Genomic DNA, 25,257 nt, shown 5'->3' with positions numbered 1-25,257 from the left:
TGCCTCAATGTTGATTGCTGCAGTTATATACAAGTAGGGACGTGTGTGTGTGTGTGTGTGTGTGTGTGTGTGTGTGTGTATCCATACATAAATTTTTTCAGCATCTTATCTGTCATTAACCTTATGTATTCCTCAGTATGAACTTTATCTGTCTTGAATTTTGTTCTAGAAGACATTTGAAATTTTTATTCTGGCATTTTAGTGTTTGGAATACAGAAGTAGAAAATTACCCTGAAGTCCAACAGAAGTTTGAATAAAATTTGTTTCAATGGCTTTGCTGGTTACTTCTCCTTCCTGCAGTCAGTTGCTTTGGGTTATATTTTTCATATAGAGAGGAAAAGATTTAATTAAGCATTTTGAAATATAACTGGCATATTTATTCCTACACATCTGCTTGATTTGCCCCTTAAAAATCTATCCATAAAGTAACATCAAGTTTCAACATAAATACCAATAGCAACTCTGACATTTACTTCTACTTTATGGCTTTTATTTTTAAGGTAACCTCTCATGGAGCTCAGATGTGTAGGTGAAGAGCGCTGCTCATCTAAAATATAGTAAGGCATATTTTTAAATTACTCAACAGATCAATTCCATTATCAGATATTCATGCAATAATTTAATACTAATTATTTATTAATTCATGAAGAATTTTAGGATAATATAAAACAGTACATTTTTTTGCTTACTATCTGTGTGTTCCTCCCATCACTCAAACCTGCCAGTGAATGTGATCTCAAGTTGCAAGCACTATATGTTACTTTTCTCTTATTAGAGCTTAATATTTAGCCCAGAGATGACCACTGAAATAAAGAGAAACAAAATAAAACAAGACATACATATTAAAAATTTTAACGGAACTTGAAAATATTTTGTTTTGAAGGTTGTTAGAATCAGGATGACATTCTTCATATCTGTCAATGTTCTTCAAAGTAAAATGCAAAACACAATAAGGAGACCAAAAATCATTTAAAGGCTACACGATGTTCCTTACTTAAAAAAAAAATTAAATAATAGACTTGCTCATTTTTAGTAAGTTTGATGTAAGGGCCACCCTTACTTTTTGAAAAGTTTGTATTTCGTTCAAATGAAGAGCAGTGTTAGGACTTGTCAATTCCAATCAGATGGTGTCTCCTACAGTTGATAGACTAGCAAATTTGGTTAAAGAATGACAAAATACACAGTATTTGAAAGACCAACAAAAATAAAAAGTAGAAATTGGGTCAGGAATAACTACATCGACGACTAGAAAAAAAAAAAGATAAATCTTTGATTTTGAGGAATATAGAGTACTCATCTAAAATTAAGAAAGGTTTTTCCTGTCTCTGTCCCTACTGTGCATCCTTTGATAATTTATTTGGTCATTTAGAGGTTCATTTTCCTCCCCTGTAAGATGATAGAAAAATCTTGGCCCAAGTATCTTAATGTCCCTAAAATATTATATTCACTTTCAATTTCTTTTTCTTGTCTTCTTTTTCTCTTGATCCTCTTTCTCCTCTTGTCCACTCTGTTCATGCACATAAGTTTCTCTGTGTATCTATTTTCTCTCTACAAGGGGAATAAAAAAATCCCTCTGAAGTACAACTGCAAATTATGGTAAATTATTTGTTAAATTTTGAGAAGTTTTAAGTATAGTCAATTGAAAGTTAGATTAGATTTTGCCCTGAAATGTAAATGTACTGTGTTAGGAAAACACTTATTTTTATTTAGTGGTTGTAAATTATTTTATTATAATAAATCAAAAAGAAGATGGTGAATGTTCCAAAATAGAATCTAGGATTTTTTTTACACTTGGTTTAATAACCGGATAAAATCATTCACACTAAAACGTGCATCAAACCTAAAGAATAATTGCACTTTCGTTGGGTTTACTGAATTGCTTGTTTAAAATGTTGGTAAACAGGTGCTTCAATGCATTAATTTCTCTTTTGTTATTAATGTTAAGATTTGTGGTTTATACTACTGCTGATGACCTGGTCCAATCTCTTCATCATCATGATGAATGTCCTGGAGGTGACTTGCGAGAACCAGTTTTTCTGCTAAAGTATTTCATAGACACTGTTGTTTTATTCCTGGGTCCATTATGTTTAATTTTGTATTAAAATTATTTCTCATGCATTATTCTCTTATCTTATATCACAGATAATGGCTGTCCTAGTCCTTGTCTTTTTGTTGTTGTTATTGTTTTTTCATGACATTTCAGTTGTTAGCTGAACTGATGATTTCACGTAAAGTGGAGGACATACTGGGGTAAGGAGAATAGATTTTTTTCCATGTAAATATCTTTATCAACATGTATTTCCTAAAGTTTGTCAGCACATCATTTTAATATTTAAAAAGAGCATTTAAGTCACTTAGCCACTTTTAGATGGTTCTAATTCTATGCCTCACTGTCACCTCCACATCTAGGACATTATGTTGAAGCAGTTTTTTTGCATGGTATTCTCTCTGCTATTTCATACACTACCCGGGAGGAGTGAAATTGTTTTATTTATTTATTTTTTTTACATCCTTGCATGCCCAATAAGAACTTAAGTAACAAATAGACGGCACTTGAATATTCATTTAATGACTAAAGGAAGATAACTTTGGATAATGTTGTGTTGGTTATTTCCTGTGAGTTAACAGTTTGGAATAAACTAGCTCGGGAATATTGTTTGAAGATTATTGTACTTTTGAGTAATCTCTCTTTATTTTTGAAATAATTAAAATATTGTCAGAATAAAGAAATAAAATCATTGAAAAGTAATTTCTAGTAATATCTAGGGAAATCATTTAATGAGCAGAAAGCAAACAAGATTTCTGCCTGGACATTTCACAGTAAATGAACTTCCCTTCTTCCATCTGTTCTTCATACAACTACACGTATGCCTCTAAATCATACATTTATTAAGTGTTTATTAATTGGTGGTTCTTCAATGCATTTAATTCTTTAGAATTAGAAAATAGTTTGTTTTTATGGTGAAAATAAAGTAAGGAAGCAGGACGCACATATATGCACAGAAACATATAACTCAATACTTTCAAAAATAGTGTTTTAAAACCTTCCTTTGAAAGAAAATTGGATAAACATATAGGTATTTTAAATAATTTGCAGAATGACAATGTGAGAGCATCAGAATAAATAAGTCAATGTTAAATTTAGTCCCTGGATTTCTATTCTCTACAAATAAATATATTTTCTCCCAGAAAGTTAAGAATCTTATGTTAGAGAGGCATATAGGATATCAGGACATAATACTTTCTCATTCTGATACAAAGCATATAAAATTAGATCAAATATCTTTGTTAATTACCAGTGTTCACATTAATTGAATGAAAATTAAATAGTTGAAGAACCATGCCCAGGATGATATTAAAAATCAAGTAAAAACATTAATACATGCACATTTTCTGCTCTACTACCCATGTGACTGCCATGGCAACTGCTTCTCTCATTCCATGATCTGTCCACAAGGCATATCCCTCTGCTCTGCACTCCACTTAACAAGTTGCAGCTGCACTGACCATTCTCCAATTCCCCGATATGCTCTAATTATTCTTTCTCCATTAATCCACAAAATGAGGAGAGAGTCAGTGTTCCCTAGTTACTTTCAGTGGAGGAGGAAAATTGGATGGAGAAGGAATTGGCATGAGTATACATAAGTAGAGTGTTGAAATCAAGCGGGACCCATTCCTAGCCAGATACCAGGCTCCTTCCAGCTGGCACACTCTAACAAATTTACAGGAAACATCACCTGTTTTTCTAGCTATTTATTGATTTATCTCACAAGAATATTTCCTTTGATATATTTAAAACAATTCACTTGGGTCCACGTCGCCTCCTGTGAAACTCTTGTGGTTGGAAATGCTCATTGTCCTGAAGCTCAGATATGACTTGGAATCATCTACAATTTCTTGCCACTGTGGTAATTAGAACATCTGTTTATGTGGACTATGGGTGCAGGGCTCTGCCCTCCTTGCTAAGAGATCACTATTGAAGACTCTTTAGATGCACAGGTTGCAGGACAAGGAATCCTAAGGGTAACTGTTGGCTATAGTTAGGTTCCCTAACTGGAGGTACTTGTGGGCTATGTTATGGTTTTTAGTGTGTAACCAAGGCCATGAATCAGCTATGTCATCATCAGTTGGTACTTAAGGTCAGAAATACTCTGATTCTGATTCAGTGTACGTACTCAAGATCATAACATTTGCTTGTGAGTGTGTCTCCACTTACGTAACCCGTCGGCAATGTGCCATCTTTGTTTGGCCTGCATATAAAAAGGACTTATGGAAAAGGCTTCAGGCTGGTAGAAGCTATTGCTGACTCTGAATAAAGGATGACCAGTGTTGCAACCATGTCTCGCATCTTCTTTCAACTCTGGAACCAGATCCTTTCTTCATAGGCCTGAGCTCGCCCTCTGCCTGACACCTGTTCCAAATGCCTTGGCAATTCAACACCTTCCAACACAATGTTAATAGTTGTGGAAACTTCGTTTACTTCCTGAATGGGTGCAAAGTATTTTAATGTTTCTACTTTAAGATGCTGCCTTTTAAGCAGAGGTATATTTCTTGCAAAGAGGTAATTTTCTTTTTAAACAATGACCTATAAACTCTTACTTTAGCAAATATTCCCTTGATGATGTCAAGATTTTCCAAAGTTTTTCTGGATCTATAGAACTGAAAACTATATGAAACACACACACACACACACACACACACACACACACACACACATTCAAGTGATGATTTCATTCATTGATATCTTCAATTCAGAATATACTTAGATATGGGGATTAACATCACTTGGTCATGATGTAAAATTTACAATTTGCTGATAAATTGTTAACATTTAACAATTTATCTCACACTATGCTATTAATTTTATATTTATTTCTTTTAGCTTATTTCATATTTTTTATTAATGGTTTTAAAGTGAGCATTTACCTCACTTACTTTCATTTTATTGATATAAGTATTCTAATAATATAAATCTCCTGATAATGCTTTAGCTCTATTCCATAATATATTTTACATTTACTAGAACTATTTTCAAGAATTTTTGAAATTATATTTTGTACGTTTTCTTTGGTAAAAATATTAATATGTACTTTTAATTTTAAATTTTTTTAAGCAGAATGGGTCTTTTGCATTTTGCTATTTTTAGTTTCGTGCTCTAATTGCACAGAATGGTATTTGTGATACTTTTTAACTCTTGGAGTGTAGTGTATAGTCTAAAATGTAGTCAGTCTCTACCTTTTGCTCAAGTTAGTTTAAAAAGAAGGTGTATCTTTTGTCATTCAGGTTTGGTCTGTTAGATATTTGGTCTGAGTTTGATCACAAAGGGTTGTTAAATTTGGTTGGGATTAGTGTGTTTGTTCTTTTTTAATCCCTCTTATTTTAACTTTATTATTTTTATGTGTCTGCTCAAACCAAAAAAGTCAAGAATCACCTTTAAATGTACCTTTCTTCCTCATACATCTTTCTACACGAAGCATGCCATTGGATGAATTCCAAAATATGTCTCCAATCCATGAACACATCTTCATTTCCACATTATTATTCCATCATGCAAATATTCTACCTTATCTCTCAACAGACATTTGTGGCTACCCCTTTTATTCTGTTCAAAGCTGGCATATGAGATCACACTTTACTTCTTAGAAGTCATACATGTTAGGGTTTTGTGCTTAAGATACAACCCTAATTCCTTCATAGATTGTAAGAGGGCCTTCCTGTTCACCAAGGTCATTTCCCTGTGTTTTCTTTCATCATTTTGCACCAGTCCATGTTGGCCTTGTTATTTGGTTCAGCAAGTTATAAACTTTTCAGCCTCCTTACCTTGGAGGCACTTGACTCTTCTCCCAAAACACTCTTCCCATCACTATTCTTACTTAACACATATGCTTCCTTTGTGTTTCTGCTTGCATATGTTTTAGGCATAAAAGTGTTCTTTGTCATTTCTCCCCTTTCTCCAAATTTAATTAACTTCCTAAACATTTTACTATTGTAATTATCTAAATGTATAACCATACTTTTCTGTGTGTGTATATGTTAAATATTATTCTCCCTTAGATTGTTTGTTACATGAAGGCAGTAACACTTCTGGCTGTGTTTTACCACACTATATCTCCATAATCTAGCAATGTGCATTAAGCAATAAATAATAGTTGAATAAATATATACAACCATTTCAAATAGCTTCATAGCAATACAATATCTTGAGCATAATGATTTGAGTCTCTCATGAAAGGAACATTCCAAAGTACTATGCTTTTGAGAAATGGTCACCATTTGCTTATTAGGCTGAGGTCTATGCCTTGGACTGAATGTCTGATGGTAAAATAGGAAAAGAAATTTAACAGATGCAAAAATCAAACCCACTGGTGAAAGATATCCTCAAAACCATCTAACTTTAGTATAATTACCTAAATATTAAAACAGAAAATAGATTATTATTGAGTTGTCTTTAACTTTTAGCCAAGATTGTTCTGTTGATTTTGTTACATTTGATAGTGCTACATAAGAAAAATGTCTACAAATACTTATGAATGAGATTCTAATTGGAGCTAGTTTGCACACATCTCATATACTCCTTGTCAAATAGACTTTAGTTGAAATAAATACATTGGAAAATCCCCCCCAAATCATTTTTCTCCACATTTCTCTAGAGGTTTTTCTTGACTCTGTATGGTCATCTGCCTACTATCTTTGAGATTTAGAAATTATAATATCATTTATTATTTCAGAACATATTGAACTATTCTGTCATTTCCTTTTATAAAATATCTGTAGAAGCTGATTGCTATAACCATGACATTATTATTAACCAGTCCTCACCTTGAACACTCATGGTCCTTATTAAGCTTTGAATTTTCCCCCAAATTTCATGTGTTAGGGATCTGATACAAAGTGGAGGTAAGAGAAGGTAGGAATTTTTTAAGTTTCTTAGGTCATGAAGCCTCTGCCATTATGAATAGATTAATGCCATTATTATTGTCGGAGTGAGTTCCTTATGGTGGTGATGGATTCTTTTTTCATAAAAGAACACATTTAGTTCCTTCTCATTCTCTTGCTCTCTCTCTTTCCCTGAATTACACAGCCAGAAGACCCTCACCCAATCCTTAATTTTGGACTTTCCAGATTCCAGAATCAGAAGGCAATATAGTTTTATTCATTATAAATTATCCTGTCTGTGGGATTCTGTTATAGCATGACAAAACAAACTAAGACAGTTGAAGATTATTAATATTACATTTAAGACAGCAATGAAAAGTGTATGACCAATATTCAAATGAGATATAGTCTCAGAGAAAGGGACAGAAAAATGTCAGTCATTACTAGTGTTTTCTGATATACATTTGTATTAAATATCTGATTGGGTTCTTCCTGATTTCTGTCATGTACTCCCTTAAGAGGCTACCATAAGCTTTACTAGGCTCAGCAGCCTACCTTTGCAAATGCAATTATAAATGATTCTGTTACTATTTATATGGTATATATAGATAGACAGGAAAATAGAAAAGACAAAGGACAAAGCCATTAAAATTAAATATTTTCATAATACTATTAACAGTTCAAAAGTTTTAAAGTTGAGAAAAGAATGTGAGTCAGGAAATACAGCTCAAACATGTCACAACTACTCATCAACCCTCTCAATTTTGCAATTAAAGATGACTGTCAGCTCTAATACTATTTTTTCTGTTTCTTTAAAAAGTATTATTTCAATATGAACTCATGCATCTTTTTTATTTTAAAGGGAGATAAATCATGGGAGAAAAATAAGGAACAAATTGTTTACAAAGAATGTTTGGGCAACTTGACTGAGCAGGCAGGGACTTCAGACCTTTTGGCTAACTATCAGGTGTGTTATCTTCTATATGTCACATATCCTCCATGAATTTTGATTTTCTCACAGATAAAATGTAGTGAGGACCTTAATAATGTTTGTCTATGAGCATGAGGTAATATAACCAACATAGACATATATTATGTATAGAAAGTGTAATGCAAATGTCAACACTTCAAAGTATTATTTTTTATCCTTATCATAATATTTAAAAATGAAATTAAATTTTGATTTCTAATGGATCTCATCTCTGTGATACTCTAAATAGATTGTTATTACTTTGGTAAATAAATATTAAACACTTTGTAATTTGAAAGGAGAATTTGAATTCAATAACAGGTAAGACTTTTATGTTCCAAATAAATTCCCTTAATGATGTTTATAATAGGTAATGTCATAATAGCCAGAGTAGTCACCCACACATGGGGATGGAGGGGATTGAAAATGCCATGTGGCTATTTGCAGTATTTCTTCCTCTGCACCACCTGCTAACTATGAAGAATAAAAGGAAGAAGATAAGTTCTTTTACTGGAGTTTCCTTCTTTAGAATTGAGTTTGTTCACACTGAATCAATAGAAGTAAAAAATATCTTATGTGAAAGTGGTTAACCATGCTTTATTTCTCTATCAGCCTTTAATTAGGTTTAGAACCAGTTTGAATCAAAAGACAAATTTTGTTGAACTACAGGTCAGTTCTCTTCTACCTTTGTTCTTCCTTAGTTCTTTTTCTTATTCCAACTGATGTTAACGGGGCTTCTATTACACTCTGCTCATAATCTACTCAGAAAAGTGCTATAGACTCAGGACATTGTCCAAATTGCTTCCTCAGTTATCCCATCAGAATGTAACGATCCTACCTTCTCCTTCCCATGATCTTCCATGGTCCTGTCCTTATCTGGCTTAGTTTTTCTTTCCTGTGATCTTGAAATAGTTTGTCAGACTTTCTGTCTAACTTGAGAACATGTGCTCCCTTTACTTACAAAATGTCAACTACTTTATTGACCAAAAAAAATAAGTAAATAAATTTCAAACTTCTAGACCAAAATATCAAAATTTTTATGGGCAGTTTTCACAAAATATTTTAATTCATACATGTCATAAGAGAAGATTTTTATATTAACCAGAGATATATCTTTAATTCTATTAAACAAATAAAAATCAAGTCATTAACTGTACCAACTGACACTATATCTTCAAATTTGCAAATATCCTGATGTTATCTAATTAAAGCATAAATACAGATTTAAGTGACCCCAAATTTTAAATGAGAATGCTAAACAGGATCTTAATTGCCCTGAGTGCTGATATTTTCTTTCGATTATTTTTCCTTTTCTATCCAGTGTCCCTCAAGTACTTGCTTCAAATACAAAAATTATAAATGATTACCTGTAGTAGAATTATATTGTTATTCAAAAATATCAAATTAAAGTCATTAATTCCAAGAATGTTGAGTATTCACTTAGTCACCTTCAACATAATTAGGTTTCTCAAGAGCTTTTTAACTTTTATTACCATTACCACCCTCAGGTTTTGTTTCATATTTATGAAATGCCTACTGTTTCCATGCTATTTGTATAATGATTCCCTCTTCTTCCTGCTTCATTTATCATTGCAATGTCATAGCATTAATGATGTGCATTAATGATAAGCTATCATTGATAGCTATAACAATACTCTAACTTACATTGGGTCTGTAATACAAGTTATTCCTTGACTTTCTAATAATTTGATAAAAATACAAAAAAATGAATAAAAAACAAATCACCACCTAAAGTCATCTATAAATGTGCCTATATTAACAAAGCACCCAATTTATGGTGTAAAGAACGGACACTTGTCCCATAGTTCTGGAGGCTAGCAATCTGGGACCAAAGCACTGGTCTAGTTGGCTCCTTCTTAGTTTTCTGTGGGAGGATCTGCTCCAGATCCTTTTCAATGCCTTGTAGTTGACTATAATTTCCCTGTGTCTTCACATCATATTTCTTGTGTACATGTCTGTTTAGATTTCCTCATCTTATAAGGACATTAGTTGCGTTGTCCTGTGAAGACTCTTACCTCCAAACAGGGCCACATTCCGAGGTCTTGTTGGTCAGGTCTTTAACATGAGAACTTGGCTGTGGGAATGGGAGATACAATTCAACCTCTAGTACTCCCTAACAGAGTTCTTTCTTGTGTATTATCTGAACTTACTTTACTTTTTTTTTTTTTTTCCTTTCAAAAGTGTTGGCACAGTTTGGAATGCCCTTCTTTCTAAACTGAAATAGACTTCTATGATGTGTTTCAATCTCATTATCCTTTAAAGAAAGTCAGTAATGATGCCTTTTTATAAAGGTTCCCAGTTCCCCAATTTATTTCCCACCACACTATTTAATACCATCCTTCTTTGTCTGAATCCTCAGAGTACATTTATTGCATTTTTTCCTAGGACTATCTTCCCACAATGAAATGTATGGTTTTAATGTGAAGGAAGATATTTTAAAGGGAATTTGTTTTAAGAGAAAAAGATTTTGCTCTTTTTCCTTCAAAGAGTAATTAAAAGGTAATTTTCCCAACATTTCCACTGAGAATAAGAGGTAAAAATTTAAAAAAAAAATAAGATTAGGGTGGAATTTATAAAATAAGAGTGATATTTCAGAAAATAAGAAAAAGAAGGCTCACAATTATTTTCTCTCCTTTCACCTTCTAATTAATTACCAAATTTTCCCCGTCATACGTTATATCCTCAAATATACTAAAACTTGGGGTCAAAGGAAGGAAAGGGAAATGACTTCCATTTTGTTGTAACCACTGACCAAATGATCTCACACAAACAGAAACTCACTGACATTTCTCATTATCACTTTTTTTTAAGCTATTACTTCCATGTCAAAGTTGGCAAGTTGGAAATCAGAAGACAGGGATGAAGAAAAGAAAGGAAGGTCAATCAGAAATAAGAGCCAGTGGAAAATAAATTATTTATTCACAAATAATCGTATCGCTTGGTTCATAAATGAACTCAAGCTTCACTCATTACTACATAACAACTTGAAACATAAATATATTCTATCAAACAAAATTAAATTGTGTAATACAACAAGATAAAATGTTTAGCTAAACTATTTTTCTATCGGATATGTATAATAGAAATAAAGTCAATTTTATTTCCTCTTTAAAATTATGCTAAACATATATTGGCCAGCATTAACACAATTTATAACAACAAGAGCAATTTTTTTTTTTGGTTTTGTTTTGCACTAGAGATTAAACTCAGGGATGCTTAAGCACTAAGGAACATCCCCAGTCCTTTTAAAATATTTTATTTAGAGACAAGTTCTAGCTGAGTTACTCAGGGCCTGGCTAAATTGCTGAGGTTGGCTTTGAACTCATGATTCTCCTGCCTCAACCTCCTGAATTACAGGCATGGGCCACCTTGCCTAGGGAGAGAATATATTCTTTAAAGTCTTATACAATAGGCTGAGTGTGGTGGCACAAGCCTGTAATCCCAGTGACTCTTGAGGCTGAGGCAGGAGGATCATGAGTTCAAAGCCAGCCTTAGCAAAAGCAATGTGCTAACCAACTCAGTGAGACCCTGTCTCTAAATAAAATACAAAATAGGGCTGGGAATGTGGCTTAGTGGTTGAATGTCCCTGAATTCAATTCCTGGTACCCAAATAAAAATGTAAAAGTCTTATATAATAGAATTGATCTTACACTCTGTAAAAATGAATTATGAGAAGGTATTAAACTAACAGGTACTAAATTAGATTCATATATAATCCCATTACCTTCTAGCTTATTTTCTTTTAGGAAACGTGCTAATAAATACTTTTTTGAGGAAAAAATAAAAAAGCTTTAAGTTAATATACATACATGCCCATTCATTTGAAACCAAATGTTAATTTTTACTTCATGTTTTACAGCTTGAATAAATTATAATGATGAATCTCATTCAAATGTGGAATGACTTTATTTTCCCTGTCCTTCAAGATGAAGGATGTGGATGAGCAGAAGGAGACTTATATCTCTGAATCTGTAGAAAAAATAAGGGAGAAAATGTTCATCTTCTATTCATGGATGAAAACTCAACATGAGTGACCTACTAAGAGTTAATTCAGAGCTGGGTGTGGTGCGACACACTTGTAATCTCAGCAAGTCAGGGGGTTTGAGGTAGGAGGATCTCAAGTTCAAAGCCAGCCTCAGCAACTTAGCAAGGCCCTAAGCAATTTAGGGATACCCTTTCTCAAAATACAAAAATAAAATGATTTGGGGTGTGGTTAAGTGGTTGATCACCCCTAGGTTCAATCCCTGGTCCCTGCACTCCCCCACCCCCCAAAAAAGAGTTAACCCATGTCAATGCTCACATATTCACTTTTTTTTTTTTTTATCACTTCAATAGTCCTGTAAAAAAACGTAAAATGAAAGGTTAAAGACTTATGATTGTTTTCTTCTAAAATTCTGCTCTCTCAAATTCTCATGTATTCCAAGTTTTGTCTTAATGCAAAAACATATTTTGTCAAACACCATTTCTACCCAAGACCCAGTGCTGGACATAAACCCTGGCATCAATGCACTTACAACGAGGAGTGGAGACAAGAACACATAGACATAGACAAGAACAGTGCATGTTGGTTTCAGTCTACTAGATGAAATTTTAGAATTTAGGATTAAGTTTGGAAATGGTCACATTTAGTTTGGATAAATGAATTAAGATCAGTTTCTAGAATGTAATAGTAAGGATAAAGCATTCTTTATGATGTTTTTTTCTTCTCCTTTTTCTAATCTCATGGTTGTGTTTGCAATATTATGCTGGTAGAGAATTGATAAGTTAGAAGATGTGAAGTTATTTTAATTTGGAAATTGGTGAACTCTTTATGAAACTGCCCTTCCAATCTCAGGATAATCCCTAATTCACATGGCATAGTGTGTACTGCGTAGTCACTATAACACCCTACTTTACTGGACAAAGGATTTTTTCTAGTTTATGTTAATACAGGCCCCCAATGTCCACAGATAAGAAATAAATCAATCCTGATAGACATGATATCAAGTAGTATGAAGTTTCAAATGTGTCTTTCTAATTAAGAACACAGGTAAGGGCAAGAATATAAATATATCTTTATCACACACTATCTGTACACTATGAAAGATATGATTTAAGTCTTACTAGTGACCACATTTGTATATTTTATGTAAATAAACAGTATCAAAAAATATTAGCATGAACAAAATCCAAGTATGTGAGATAAGATGTTAGTCAAACAAAACTCATAGATGTCTTGTTTAATTCTTTTAACATGCAAAAAGCTACATGAGTCACTTTTGCTATTGTTGTTAAGTAGGGTGTCATTTATTTCAGTCTCCACCTAAGAACTTATAACTAAGAACAAAGAGTGGAGTGTTAATTCCAACTTCTGAGAGGAAGTGAACTCATTTGGGAGAACTATCTACTGCTCATTGGAAGAAGTGTGTGTTCTAAAATGACTGCAATAGGATCCATCTTGCTTTCTCTTTCTACCATGAGATGGTTATGTTTTCCATCAAGACAGGGCGAAGGCATGTACCATCTTCTTGAACCTGAGTGATCTTGTGATAATGGGAAAACTAAGTCTATGTGACTCCAAGGCTTGGCATAAAATGCGGAACCCTTTTTTATTCTGGTTCCCTTGGAATGCTCATTCTAATAACGTAAGCCCAGGCCACAGGTAAGAGTTACAACTTAGAGTCCCAGGTGACCTTCCAGTGAACAGTCTACTATTGGCTGCCCCATGTTAAGATAAGAAAGCTTTTGAAAAGACTCCAGCCCCAGTCGTGAACTGATCATCCAAGTCACAAAACAATTTTGATAGAGACAGATTCACATAGAAACTAGCAAATATAATATATCTAAAAGCAGATGAAAAGAAAGAGGGAATGTTAAAAAAATTACAGACAGAAGGAAGAAAGGAAGGCAATCAGGCAGGCAGGCAAACAAGACAAAAGACAAGGAACACAGATATAAATAAAATGTGATTCTAGGGGAAATATATATCTCAAAGAGAAGCTAGCACTAATGAAAAAAGGTTTTTAAAATTATATTACAAATAAAACAAGTACAAATGAAGAATAGAAATTCAATAAACAACTTTCCTCTGTTTTTGAGGAAAATTTTATTGCACAAACAAATGATAGCTGCAGTTTTTCCTCCTCCTTAGCTAATGCAAGTCAAAGTCTTATTCTATATGATAGGCATTGCCAGATGGAAAACTGTTCATAAATTGTAGAAGATTTACCAGAAGATGAAAGTATTTGGGATCCATCATATGTTTATTCTCCCTCTGAAAATTACTACTAAAAAAATAGGAATTCATATTTTTCCTTCTTTCTGACTTGAGGTACAATTTCTATGCCAGGACCTTAAATAGTTCTATCCTCATTTACAATGCTACACATGCTGGTGGGATGATCTCCAGTTAAAATGGGTTTCCTATTCTTAATTGGGATGAAGGGGCATAGCAGTGATATGCAGAGGTGACTACATGTTTTCACCAGAGTCAAAGTAGAAGCACTAGTCATCAGAGCTAGCAAAAGAATCAGATATCTTTAAGATTGGTTTAACCCATAGAAAACTCAAGTTTTTGTTTATTAAATTATTCCAAAAGACAAGATCAGCATGCAAAATAATAATAATATGAGAATAACAGCATACATACGTGAGCCCCATGCTACAGTCTGCATCCCCAGTTATCTGTCAGACCCAGAACACTGATACTGAATGTGAAGCTTTGTAGCCTGAAGAAGTCCTGCAAATTGCAAATGCAAGTATGTACCTTTCTTCTAGCTTTTGCTAATCTCACCCAGAGAACGAAGAACTGATAATACTAATGTACAAAACCAGTCCATGATGGAAGTTAGACAAGTGATAAAGCTCTCAACTAAGTCATCTTACAGTAGGCCTCTTTAAAACTGAAAAACATTTATGTGAACAATCTCATTTTCTGAATAAATACTATCTGAATTAGGTTTAATTTTTTAAATGGTATATTAAAGTATGCTACATATGCAGGAAAATATAAATATCATTAAGTATAAAACGTGATGAATTTTGATAACCAGAAAAATGTAAACATTTTACTGGATGATTGTGCTCACAGAACCTCAGGATATCTCTCTGATCTTTCCTTCCTTATGTTAACCACTTTTCTAAATTACAACATCAACTAACTTTGCTTGTTTTTGTACTTTCTAAATGTAATCTTGTACAATATACTTTCTTGTGTATGTCTACTCTCACAACATGTTAGGTTAATTAGGTTAATCAAGATTGTTGTAACTAGTATAAATCATAATACTAATTACAGTGGAGAATTCTCTTACATTAATACAGGACTTATACACTCAAGGATAGATTGGTATTTGAGCAGTTTCTAGATCTGGGTTATTATGAATAGTGCTTCAATGAACATTCTCATTTTTTTTTACTTTTATGATATTTCTATTCCCTCACCCTAGTGAGGAATAGAATTGCTGGTGGATAGGTGTGTATGTGTGTGTGTATGTTGTATGTGTATGTGTGTGTTCATATATATATGCTTAAATTTATTAGATACTGCAAAACCCCTTTATAAATTGATTGTGCTAATTTAAATTCTCACTAGACATGCATAGAAATAGGAGCTACTCTGTATGCTGAGTGTTATGTTCACAGTAGGATGTTTTATGTTAGTCATTCTTGTGTGGTTGTATTGGTATAGAATTTTGATTAATAAAGTTGATCACCTGTTTATTTGATAACATCTTTTGTGAAGTGCCTTTTCAATTCCTTTGCCAATTTTAAAACTTGGAGTTTATTTGTAATATATCATATGAATACACATAAAACAAAACCCTATTATAAAAATACACTCACTTATCTAGGGGAAAAGTTAACCCCTAGATAAGTTACTACTTGGATACTTTGGATACTTCACCAGTTCAGGGTTTAACCAGTCATCTCATAACAAAGCAGCTAGTTGGAAAGAATACAATCCAAACGTACAATGAAATGGAACCTGGACTCCCCCAAACAGCATTGGTCTTACTTAGTATTGCAATTTCTTCAAGTCTAATTTGCTACCTGATATGACTGACATAGAAGTAACCGTGGGACTATCCAAACTTTGGAAGTCTACATTCATTTTATGTCACTGTATCACAACTTCCTGCTACCCTGGGCTAAAGAACAGCAGACAGAAATTCTCTCTTAAGATCCCAGAAACAAATTGTCATATCATCTCTTTTCCGTTTTTCTAGTCTATATAGCCCTATGTAATATTTAGTTTAAGGAAGAGGGACATTGGGGGTTAGGGGATGCTTATTTTCATCTCTTATATATCTCTCATACCTCTTACCCAGGGTTCCCTAAGCCTTCAAGATTTTAAAACCAAATCCGGAAAGACATTCATATTTTCTTTCTTCCAAATCTCTTTGTTAAAGCATTAATCATAGATTTGGTAAAGTCTTAATTGAGTGAAATGAATAATAACATAAATCTCAGAAAAATAGTAGTATTTCAAATAAATTATCCTTATGCAATAATAATTCTAGAGTAATACTTTGTCATTTTTTAAAATTTTAATTGGACAAACTTAAACAAATTACTTAACTTTTCTAAGTGTTATTTCTCTCCTGTGGTAGAGGATCCACAATAGTAATATTTCAAAATTTTCATGATTGTTCAATGCCATGCCTATAAGTTACTGAATATGGCATCTAATTCCTTTTAAACATTGCTCAGTAAATATTAGCTAAGTATAACAATGTGTTATGTATAACCATGTGTTGTTATTCAAATAATTCATAAAGAAAAAGCAAGAAAGAAGAATTTCTATGAAACTTTCCCACAGTGGTCTTCAAACTCCAACTGCTAGTCATTTAACTGGAGTGGTACTATTGTTATGTCACCAACAATTTCAGAAAACAGTTCACAATAACTTAATTTCTAAAAACTCTTCAAAAGTAGGGTTGCAGGAGTCATCCAGCAAAACTGAAGAACTAGCTAAATTGACAGCATCTCCAAGGAAAAAGAATGGGGTAAATGTTCACTGCCAGAGATCTTTGCTCTGGTGCTTTAAAACTCAGAGGAGGTCATAGATAAAATAGCCTCTCAAGGCCTCCAATGGTTTCCTGATGTTGTAAGTGACCCTACTGTCCTGTGATGGACATAAGGTCCCAGAGATAAAAGATTTCTTTGTGCTTTTCCTTAGCAAGAGTCTCAAGTTTATATTTCTAATGTTAAGAGGAGACAAGTGCAACCATTCACATACAGTAAGCTCAGATTCAAAACTATTCTTGAATTCTTATTTACAATTCAGTAATTGTAACACCCATGTACAAAGAGGGCCAAGATTTCAGTGTCTCATTTGTTATTTGAAAATATATAATACTTATGTTTCATTGGAGGGGGTGTGTGTGAAGTTCATCACACATGTGCTAGAACCAATTCATAGTTGAATTCATGTATTTGCCATGATTGTATCCTGAATAGAGTATCATGAATAGAGAATTAAATTATTTCTGGGATAACGAAATCCTTAAATGTCAACTATTCAAAATTTATAGTTAAAAGTACAGTAGTGATGTAAAATGTTATAAGGAAAGTGAGAACTCAAAGTTACTGTAAGTTATCCTTTCAGAGGCATAGATAAAAAATCAGTAGTTGTTCTGGGGGCATTTCCTTCTTTGTAATTATGCTTATTTTAACTCATTATAATGTGTCCCATTATTCCCCTCCCTAGAACCCACATTCATAACAGTAAACCTTTTGTTTTCCTTATGTGTCTCAATAGTCTTTGCTTCTGAAGTTTATATTTCAATGTTCTTCTTTTTTAATTGAATTGCTGTAATACACTTCATAACACTGCTTTTTGACATTACATTGTACAATACAAAAAGATTAAGCCATTTCATTAATTTTTTCATGGCATGTGCTTTTATATTTTCCTTAATGTTTTCTTTCTTCATAATTATAAGTATTTTTAAAATACACTAAATATTATATGTGTGTATACCAAAAATAATGTTATATATATGTTTATATATGTAATTTTTTATTATTTTGACAGAGTACATTTTGATTCATTGTACACAAATGGGATACAACTTTTCATTTCTATGGTTGTACATGATGTAGATTCACACAATTCATGTAATCATACATATACATAGAATAATGATGTCTGTCTCATTTCTTCTTTCATATCCACACCCCCTCCCCACTCTCATTTCCCTCTACATAATCTAAAATTCCTCCATTCTTCTTTTACCCCCCACCCTCCCACACCCATTATGTATCATAATCCACTTACCAAGGAAAACATTTGACCTTTGATTTTTGAGGATTGGCTTATTTCGCTTCCATGATATTCTCTAATTCCATCCATTTACCAGCAAGTGCCATAATTTTATTGTTCTTTATGGCTCAGTAATATTCCCTTGTGTACATATACCACAGTTTCTTTATCTATTCATCTTTTGAAGAGCATCTAGGTTGGTATATTTATACACAAATATATGTACATATTTTGTTTATATTTTATATGTATCAATCTGTTCAGGCTACCACAACAAAATACTATTATAATTTAAGCAATAGAAATATATACCCTCACAGTTCTGAAGGCTGGAAGTTGAAGGTTAGGGTGCTATGGTGAATGGTGTCTGGTGGGGGCTGTTTTTCTGTTGTTCCAAGAGTGCCTTTTCACTGTGCTCTAAAGGCCTGTCACTGACAAGAGCTCATGGAGTAGTCATTTCTTACTCTCTCTCTCTTCTTATAAAGCCACCAATCTTGTGACATTCCAGCCCCATCCTTATAATCCCATTGGACCCTAATTGCATTCCCTGCCTATCTCCAAACTGTTACAACAGGGAAAGGATTTCAGAATATGAATTCTGTGAAGATAAGTTTCAGTCTACAATTGTGCCATAAAAATAAACAGAATTTTTTTCTATTTTCACTTCTATTATTGCAAAAATATTTAATTAAGCTAATTTTAAATACATTTGGCTTCTTCTAAGAGTTGTATAGTTTTAGATCTGAGACTCAGGATTTTAATTCATTTAGATTATTTTTTCATTATGGTGTGAGGTAGGTATTTTAACTATGGCTATAGTAATCAGTTACTGAAGTGAAATTCCTGGAGATGAAGAGAACAAACTCACATAAAACTAAATAGTGAGATGAACCATCATATTGAAACAAACTAAGGTGATAGTAGATTTGGAATGGAGAGGGATGTGTAGGTAGGATTCAGTTTCAGTTTCTGAAAGGAACAAACTCATCTATAATTTTAGTTCAATGAAGAAGTCACTATCTCAGTGTCTTTAAGATTTTATGCTAGATATCATTCTTAATATGTAGTTCCAATTTACTTTGTGTGCCTATTACAATAAATGATCTTCTAAAAAGTCTATAGAAAGTCCTTGCTTACCTGTTTTCTCCCCAAACTGAAAATTAGAGTTCTGTGATCAGGTTTCAGTCACACACCTACAGCTACAGTTAGTTTATCTATCCATCAACACCTATTACCTATTACCTATCAATTGTCTATCTAATCTATCTCTCTGTAACAGTTATCTAAATTCTCATTTTACCCAGAACAATTGTTCAAATCTAGGTAATATTGTTAGGGGACAGACAGATGAGGATGGTGGGAACACAAGGTTAAGAAGATAATTCCATAAAATGGACCCACTGTGCTGACCCCCATGTGCATTCTTTTCCAAGAAGCAATTTACCAGAAGCCAGCTGGGCCTAAGTGGACAGGATATGTCACTTTCCTTAGCCTGTTATCTGCAGGAGAAATTCAGGCCTGAGATAATGTTGAGGGGAGGAACCAGGGAGTCTTTCAGGAATAGATACTGAAATGCAGGGAGATAAGGATAATTTCTACTAACAATAAAATCTGTAAGTATATGTAGCTAAAAGTCCAATTAGAACTGGTCAGCATGAGCCAAGAGATGTCATGGCAATGGGTACTTAAAAGTCTGATGTCATCTTGCTATCAGTCAAAAGTCAAGAGATGGACCAAGGCAGGACTCTCTGGAAACTTCTTTGGGATCCCCAATAATACTGGAGTGCTGGAGAGTCCCACTCTCTCCCTTGAGGGTGTCTCTTCTCCATTTTCTGAGGGTTTGATGGGGGTCTTTGCACTGCCTCAGTTTCCCAGAAAGCCCCAGCTCTGTAACAGTATGAGGTCAGCAAAATACAAGAATCCTTCGTTAAAGACTTAATGCAGTTTATTACACACACTTAAGAGTAATGAATTCTGAGATTACTGTCTATAAATCGGAAGAAACTTTATGAAGGAGTTAGGATTGCAGAATCCTAAGGGAACCTCATAGGAATTTCAGCCAAATTCTGAATGAGGACCATAAACTAATATGATGCATACTCAACTTTTCAACAAAATGCCAGTTTTGTCTTATGATGCAACCTGAAAATAAAATCTCTGTGCCTTCTAGATGCTGAGAGTTACCCAGTGTTTCACACAGTTTTTCACTGCTGTAACTAAAAGACCTGAAAAGAACAATTTTAAGGAGAAAAAGTTTATTTGGAGCTCATGGTTTCAGAGGTCTCATTCCTCAGACAGCTGGTTCCATTCCTTAGGGTGAGAGGTGAGGTAGCACATCAAGGCTAGTGTGCAGAGGAAAGCATCTGGAAACAAGGCCCCTAGGAAGTAGCAAAAGAGCTCAACAATGATAAAATATAAACCCCAAAGGCACACCCCAGGGGCCTACCTCCTCCAGACACCCCACCTGCCTATAGCTACCACTCATTTAATCCCTGTAAATTAGATTAACACACTGATTGGGTAAGACTCCCATAACCCAATCATTTCCCCTCTTAACGTTGCATTTTTCAAACATGAGCTTTTGGGAGGATGCCTCACATCTGAACCATAACACCTAGGATGCAGACTTGTCCTTTTGTAAAAAGTGGAGTAGGTAGGGCAATAGTTCACCAAAGATACTGCTATTCCAGTACCTAGTCCGGTGAATATGGTATGCTTTACTACTAAGGGGAATTTAGTTTGCAGATGAAATTAAGATTACTAAGCAGTTGATTTAAAGAAAGGGAGAGAGATTATTCTGATTATTCAGGTGAGTCCAGGGCAATTACAAAGATTCTTTTTTTTTTTTTTTCCAAAGATTTTTAAAGTGCAAGAGAAAGTCAGAATGTTGAAACAATATTTGAGTATGTAGGAAAAGTACAAAGATGTGCTACATTACTGATTTTTACATGAAAGAAGTGTGTCTTTAGAAACCTGATAAAATACGAAATGGAATCTCAGTTACAGCCTACCAACAGAAACAGAATCCTGACAGCACCTTGAATTTAGCTCATTAAAATTTGTATTGGAGCTATGATGTAAAAACTAAGAAGATAATAATTTGACTTGTTTAAGACACTAACTTTCTGAAAATTTGTCAAAACAATAAAAAAAAAAAACCACAAGTCAATACATTTGTGTTTAAAAGCAATGTCCCCAGAATGCCTTGTTGTTTTCCTCTCTCTTTTCACTTAAATTATTTCATTGAGAGAAATCCTCATTTCTCGCTAGGAAGAAATAAATCACCAGTTAACATTTAGTCTTCATAACAAATCTAGTGATGATATTGTCATCATGGTATTCATTTTATAGATTAAACTATCAGGACACCATGAATCTGTAAAGTGGAAATTCTTAGATGAATTAAATTTAACAGTTTAATTGAGAAAAAAAATGATTTGTGAATCAGGTAGTACTCAATAACAAGAGGCAGAAAGCTCTGCTTTAGTCCGAGGAAGAAAAAAATGTGGCCAGAAAACAGAGTGGCAAAAAGAAATAACCTGACTATATATAATTCAGCACTTGCCTTACTTGAATGTACTCTGATTAGTTAGCAGTCTATGACTGACTGATGCTCAGCTGCTTGGTACCAACAAGAATATTCTCTTAAATTAGGATACTGTTTGCTCACTTACTAAATTACGTTACAGTTGACTATGTAAGGATTCCCAGGACAGAGTCAGTATTGGGCCAATACCACAATGGTATTCATTTTACAGATTAAGAAAATGCAGGCCCATGAGTTTAAGTAACGAGTTAATGAGGAAGTCAGGAGTCAAACTAATTGAACTTGCTTGAGAGAACACAGTGTTAACAACTGAAGTGATTCTGCTTTCTATTATATCCCCAGGGATAAACCTAGGGCATGTATAGTGTGAGGAATTCTGACATTCACTCCTGGTTGAGAAGCACAGGTCTGACTGAAAAACTCTGTGCTCACTGATGCTTGGGCAGCTTTGTACTTAGACATCAGCTATTTCTTCTTTCTTATATAAAAAGGAATAGGAAATTGAATAAAAAGTCCAGTTAGATTAAAAGAGTCTGTTCTATTTAAATGTAGAGTTAAATGAGATTCCATATTTCTTTCACAACACAATGAAGCAGTTCTTATGAAAGAGTAGTTCGTAGTTCGGTACCTTCATTTTAATCCTGTTCATTTTTATGCAGATTACTCAATAATCATGACATTTATACTCCACACGTTTTAGTACGCTAAACCCCATCTAATTACTATGGCATAACTGTACTTACCATGGGCATCTGTAAAATGCATTTTTAAAGTGCTTTTTCATAGTATTCATATGACATTAATCATTGTCAAAGACAACTCTCAGGAAAGGAATGATATTCTTATTTTCTCTATTTGTTGCCAAAAGAATGTAAATATCAGAAAGTAATAGACAAATTACAGTTATTTCTGGTTAAAAATTTGTCTTCTGAGATTTTTTCTTATGACGTTCCTTTCTATAAAAATGATACTTTTTGGATGTGAGAAATGCAAGGTTAAATATTCATCTCAGCAAATCATTTCACTTGCATATGCAACTTGAATAAAAGTATTTTGTAAATCAAGGGGTCACATAAAGAAGGGAAGCTGCTACATAAACAAGCATCTGGTAAACATCAGCCATGATTTACAAAGCTCTATATAAGAGAAATGAGTCTTAGGCATAGCAAAAGCAAATACACTTCCATGAAACCAGTCACCCGAAAAAATTGAGACTAAAAAGGTATAAATGGCTGCTTCACCATGCATAGAGAAAAAGTAAATGAGCAGAGTAGATGAAGCATCAGTAAAAATTCTTTGATGCCTGGGGAAGAAAGGGAAAAGTGCAAAGAGAGAATGGATGGCTTAATTAAAATGTTTTCCCCTACCTCTGTTATGAAATGAACAGTCTTTTTGTTTAATCAAATTTCCTTCATATTTAAATTATTCTCTGGTGTTCTGTACTGATGATTTAGGGCAAACTCATTCTTTAGATGTGGAGAAGAAAAACACTCTCCATAGGACTCTGAGAATATATGCTGGTATTTCATTTTATAATCTAATACAGAAATATACATTTCAAAAGGATGTCACAAGAGTGAACAAAATTATATTACACTTTATTATCCCCATATTCAGTCCAGCAAAGTCAATAAATTCTACCTGGTAAGTAGAGTTTAAAATATACCCAGCTTTCTTCTATATTCTGGCATTTTCCTAGGTGAGCCTTTCATCATCTCTTACTCCATCAATGTACTCCTACTAAGTTTTCTGCTCATCTCACTGTCCATCCTTTTAATCTATCTCTACGTAACTGCTGAAATAATATTTACAAAGTTATGTGTAAACCTGCAGTGACTTCCTGCTCTTTATCAACTACATTTCAAACTTCTTGCCATATGCCATGCATTAAGCAACTATATAATTTTCCCCCAAATTAGGGCATACTTGAGAATAAAATGAAACACTAATAATTATGCTTAGAGGCAGGCATGGTTGCCCATATCTGTAATCCCAACAACTTGGGAGGCTGAGGGAGGAGGATTACAAGTTTGAGACCAGTCTCAGCAATTTAGTGAGACCCTTAACAATTTAGTGAGACCCTTAACAATCTAGCAAGACCCTGTTTTGAAATAAAAAAGTAAAAGAATTGGGGATGTAGCTCAGTGATAAGTGCCCCTGGGTTTCAATTTTAGTACCAAATGTTACTACTATTACTGCTACTAGTACTAGTACTACTACTACTACTAGTATGTACTATTATTACTACTACTACTACTAATAATAATAATAATGCTGATGGAAAATAGACATAAACCAGAAGTTTAAGATACACTGGGTCATATAATAACTCCACCTGTGAGTCTAAGTTACTTGCTCTGTGCCTGCATCTTCAAACTTTTATTATTTACTTCCCCTACTCCAACCACCATGCACCCCTAAGCTATTTAAAGAGATAATTTTTATCTCAAACTGCTTTCTCTTACTAGAACGTCTTTTCCATTTCTACTAAATGGATTAAATGTTAGTTCCTCATTGCTTTCTTTCCTGAACAACCCATCTAATAGCATTCTCCCACACCGAGTAATGATCTTTGACACTACCTCTTTTTAAGAAAGATGTATCATTTGTTTTTTTCTATCTTCCAATACAAAGTATTGTAACTATTTTCAGATAAGGACTCTATCTTTTATCCCCAGCACTTTAGCAGAATGCCTTGGGGACAATGGGAAAAAAAAAAAAAAAAAAGCCAGATGATGAACGAGATACACAGAGTGTGGACCGATCCCTGAGAAAAGTGTGACTAACTCTGCAAGGCGATTGTGAAACATTGTCCTTCTATAATGGAATATGAAACATGAGTCAGATCTTAGCATGGTAGCACAGTATTCTAAACCCTTTGAGCAACTGAGCCCCAGGAATATAGGTCACCTCACTATGTTGCAGTACCCTGTAAATTTGACTCCTGAACTTAAATGATAATGAAGCTAAAACTGGACACTTTAATAGAAGCTGCAATCTGATGGAAGAGCAAGAGAAGGCAGGAGAAGAAAATTCTAAACTTCATCTGGAAACAAACAATAGAATAATAACTAACAAAACATCTCCTTTATCTCACAAAATTATGATTGTAATACCACAACCCCAGATAAATATCAAGTCATGTCTGTGTAATTGAAAGGAACTATCTATATTTCACTGCATCTTTCACATAACTTACAAATTAATCTTAAATCAGTAATGATTTTCCAAATCCCCTGTGTAAACTAGTTGAGTCTTCTAGTGTACTATAACTCTTGATTCATATTTTATACTATTTACCATATCATTTCCCAATATATCAACTTATATGTTTTTGCTTCAGACTCAAATGAATTGTTGAAATGAAAGAAATTGAGTCTTGTTTATTTTTCTTGTGTCCAAACATAGGGTCAGCTAAGTCATGAGATTTCAAACATGTTGATTGTAGCAATGAAATATCTTTTTTATTATACTTTTTTCTAATTCAAACTTTCAACTCTCCTCATTACTAATAGATATCATACAATGTTTATTTATAATGTTTGTCATATAATGTTTATTGTATGATAAACACTATACGAACACTTCAGGTTGACA

Source organism: Sciurus vulgaris, assembly GCF_902686455.1.
Source record: "Sciurus vulgaris genome assembly, chromosome: 11".
NCBI lineage: Eukaryota > Metazoa > Chordata > Mammalia > Rodentia > Sciuridae > Sciurus > Sciurus vulgaris.
Note: the sequence above shows the minus strand (reverse complement) of the source record.